A 4,444-nucleotide genomic window follows, 5' to 3' on the forward strand; every position below is an offset into this window, starting at 1 on the left:
GTGTTGGGTTTTTTTTTTCTTTTCTTTTTTGGTGTTTTTTTTTTCTTTTTTAAAAAAGTTTGTTTTTATTTTTGGTTAATATTAATTTTCGTTTTGGCTTTTGCTGAATGGTGTCATTGAGGCGTAACGGAGGCTGCAGTTCCTATGGCAGCACATCTGCACGTTAATGGCAGCACATCTGCACGTTAATGTGCGCCCCAGATCTCAGCCCTTCGGAGGAGCAAGGGGTCCCGGAGAGCAGCGGGGCGGGGGGAGCGCACTTACCATCTTAGCCAGCTGCTTGTGTGATAAATGTCGGTGGCCTGGCTGCAGCCTTCCATAAAAGATAATTAACTGCTTTAATGATGTCAGATTTGTGAATTGTACAATGCAAAAAGCAATGCAAAGCAGATTCGGCATGTGTCTGTACCCGGTATGTATGTACAGTGCCTGCCAACTAAAGAATAACCAAGACTACAGCTTCTTCTAGCCTGAAATATCAACTTTTATAACTTATTTAAACAAATAGCAACTTTGCATGAGTTATGTCTCGGGGAAGAAAAATCAGTAGGTTTAATTTTTAAAAAGTGTTATCAGAAGTGTTAAAAAAAAAAACTTCTGGTTGCACTTGATTTGGGGTGGGTGGAAGGATTCAGCTATGTTAATACATTCACAGGGAAAACCCCTTTAATTTAGTTTCTGGGGGGAGCAGGGGTTAATATGTTGTCAAGTATTAAGTTGGGGGAGAGGAAGGGGAAGAAAAAAAATTATCGCGATGCAACTGGTAGACAGGCTGGAGCGCGTGTCGGTCGTGCAGGAGCCGCGGCGGGGCCGGGGCGGCGCGGGGGGCGAGAAGCGGGAGGGAGGAGGTGGCGGGGCCGGGGGGAGGCCCCGGGGCGCCGGCAGCGGGGCGCCCGCCGCCCCCGAGGGGCCGTCCCAGCAATAACGGGGAGGATGAGGATGACGAAGGGCGCTGTAGCGAGAGAGGGCGCGTTTAATTAGCAAAACTGCTTTACGGGGCGCTATATTTTTAAAAGTCTTTCTATGCTGTACATTTTCTCCTGAAGTTGAAATAATGTACTGTTGGTAGGGGGGTTGTATAGTGTACAGAAATGGGCAGAATATTTTCTTGCGGCTTTCAGTGATTTATTAACCTGAGTAAAATAGACAAATATAAAAGCGTTAGCAAAAGTGTAAGAAAAAGAAAACCATAAAAACAGTTTGTGCCTTTTTTAGTTTATTTTTCTGTTGCTCTATAATCACTGCACTAAAACCTTTCCACAGGAAAAAAAAAAATACTAGTCTCTTAATAAGGGAGGAATACATAAAGCCTAAATTGAGCATTAATTTTTTATTGGGGTATTTAATTAAAAGAATGTTGCTGGTTTTATTGGATACCTGTGCCTTTGTAATAAAACTCTATATCCTGTCAGAAATGCCAAAACCGGAGTAAATCCCGCCAGATCCCACAGCCACAGGAGTACCATCGGGTTGCCAGTATTTCTTCTAAAACGCGGGAGCTCTCGGCTCGGTTTGCGAGCCCGCGGCCGCTCGGGAGGCGCCCGGCACCGCGGGGCTCTGCAGACGCCTCCCCGACGCCGCGGGAGCCCCGCCGGGGCCGGGGCCGGGGCCGGGGCCGCTGGCGGCGGGGGAGCGCCCGGTCCGCCGCCGCGTCCCGCTCGCAGGAGGCTCTGCCGGAGGCTTGGCCCCGGACGCGTTCGGGCCCGCGACGCTGAGCAGTCGAAGCACGAGGCGAGCGGTGCCTGGCCTCGACGGAGTCCCTCGGTCGGTGCTCCTCGTGGCTCCGCCGCGCGTCGCCCCCGTGAAGCGGACGGCACCTGGGGCAGCTGCAGCTCGCCTGCGCTGCGAGACGCGCTTTGCAGCGCTTCACGCCACGGAGACGTTTGGGGCGTTGCCATCAGCAGACTGCGCTGGGGGGGGGGGTTGTTTTGGGATTTTTTGTGGTGTTTTTTACCCTCTGCGTTGCTGTCACCGTGCAGTATTACGTGTGGCCATGCCTTTCGCTCCTCCGGCGCTGGCTCTGCGCGAGCGCGCGGCGGGTGGCTCCGCCGGGCCCCGGGGTGCTCGCGGCTCCCCGGGCAGGGTGAGGAGCTCCAGCTCCGCGTGGCTGCGCCGCGTGTTCGCGTGGGTCCGCGCACGACCGCGGGGCTGGCAGCGCTGCCGGCCCGTCTGAAACGGGTTTCGGTCGGAGGTTGGTACAGTCCCAGCACGGAGCTTGTTTCAAAAGATGTTTGAAGCGGTGCAAGTTTGGCTGAGGTAGCGAGGCCGCAGGGCGCTGTGTGCATGCAGGGCGCTGTGTGCATGCAGGGCGCTGTGTGCACGCAGGGCGCTCTGTGAGCGCAGGGTGCTCTGTGCTGCTCCATGCATGCAGGGCGCTGTGTGCACGCAGGGCGCTCTGTGAGCGCAGGGTGCTCTGTGCTGCTCCGTGCACGCAGGGCGCTGTGTGCACGCAGGGCGCTCTGTGCTGCTCCGTGCACGCAGGGCGCTGTGTGCACGCAGGGCGCTCTGTGCTGCTCCGTGCGCGCAGGGCGCTGTGTGCATGCAGGGTGCTCTGTGCTGCTCCATGCACGCAGGGCGCTCTGTGCGCGCAGGGAGCTCTGTGCTGCTCCATGCACGCAGGGCGCTGAGTGCACGCAGGGCGCTCTGTGCTGCTCCATGCACGCAGGGCGCTGTGTGCATGCAGGGCGCTCTGTGCGCGCAGGGCGCTCTGTGCTGCTCCATGCATGCAGGGCGCTGTGTGCATGCAGGGCGCTCTGTGCACACAGGGCGCTCTGTGCTGCTCCGTGCACGCAGGGCGCTGTGTGCACACAGGGCGCTCTGTGCTGCTCCATGCACGTAGGGCGCTCTGTGCACGCAGGGCGCTCTGTGCTGCTCTGTGCACGCAGGGCGCTCCATGCGCGCAGGGCGCTCTGTGCTGCTCCGTGCACGCAGGGCGCTCCGTGCACGCGGGGCGCTCTGTGCTGCTCCGTGCGCGCAGGGCGCTCCGTGCACGCAGGGTGCTCTGTGCTGCTCCGTGCACGCAGGGCGCTGTGTGCACGCAGGGCGCTCTGTGCTGCTCCGTGCACGCAGGGCGCTCCGTGCACGCAGGGCGCTCTGTGCTGCTCCGTGCACGCAGGGCGCTCCGTGCACGCAGGGCGCTCTGTGCTGCTCCGTGCACGCAGGGCGCTCCGTGCACGCAGGGCGCTCTGTGTTGCTCCGTGCACGCAGGGCGCTCCGTGCACGCAGGGCGCTCTGTGCTGCTCCGTGCGCGCAGGGCGCTGTGTGCATGCAGGGCGCTCTGTGCTGCTCCGTGCACGCAGGGCGCTCCGTGCATGCAGGGCGCTCTGTGCTGCTCCGTGCACGCAGCGCTGGCGCGTTGGCTTGGGTGGCAGTTGCAGCCCGCGTGAAGCCGTACTGCGTAACCCCACACGTGCCGCCGGGCTGCTCTGTGCCGCCCCCACCTCCGTTTCAGCAAGGGCAGAATAAAGCCCTGGAGGCTAAAAAAAATTTAAATTTTTTTTAAAAAAAATCAGTGAAACTCAGCGGCAGGAATTCCCAAGGGAATTACAGTTTTGCTAAACCTCGTCGCTGTGTTTGCTGCTGTCCATTGTTCCACTGAGCCTCATCCACCCCTGGTCCAGGTCTCCTGCCTTTTAATTTGCCATATTTTTTCTGGCTAAGATGCAAACACAGAGAGGCTGACTGCAGGTCAAACACGCAGGGGCAGGAACCAGCTCCGGTTACCTCTGAATTAACAGTCTAATTTTAAGTTTGCTGGGCGCCTGTGTTTCATTAGAGCTGGTATAATGCTGTTGGTATGCGCTCTATTTAAAGTTTAATAAAGGCATCTCAGTCGAAGCTAGCTGAGTCCTGTGGTCGAGTGTACTGTACCACGTAGAGAGGGTGAATGGATGCAAACTACTAAATCGGTTTCAATGTGCAGAAGGATGATTTTCTCCTTTCTGTCTCACGCAGACTGTGCCCACACAGACCCTTAAGCAAAAAAAATTTATGCTCTTGCATCCTTCAGTATTAGAGACTATGCACAGAGACTATTTTTATCTCCCACTGAAGAACTGCTACCTGAATTCTCATTTTGAATAGCTTCCAGCAAAAAGAAAATAAGCTAGAGAATAATTTGAACAACAGAGAGCTCAGTTAAAACACAGTATCATTTGTATCAGTAAGCTCGAAGCCTGCGTTTGGAGCTCAGTCGCTGTTTCAAATTACTGTTCAGTGCTGTCTTTGCATTACGCGATGGTCAGCTGGGGGGAAGAACATGCTTTTAAAGTCTAAATACCGTGAGGTGGAAGTTCCTGAGACCAAGAGCATAACAAATGCATAATGCAACTGTAAATTTGTTTACGAGTGACACGTGTTTGAATGCGGGCGCAGCTGCTGCTGTGTAAGCGTAACGAGCATATAGCTAACATTGCTTTCAATTTCTTTTCCTCCAAAGCTTAGA

This window comes from Rhea pennata, chromosome 4, assembly GCF_028389875.1.
Source record: "Rhea pennata isolate bPtePen1 chromosome 4, bPtePen1.pri, whole genome shotgun sequence".
Taxonomy (NCBI): domain Eukaryota; kingdom Metazoa; phylum Chordata; class Aves; order Rheiformes; family Rheidae; genus Rhea; species Rhea pennata.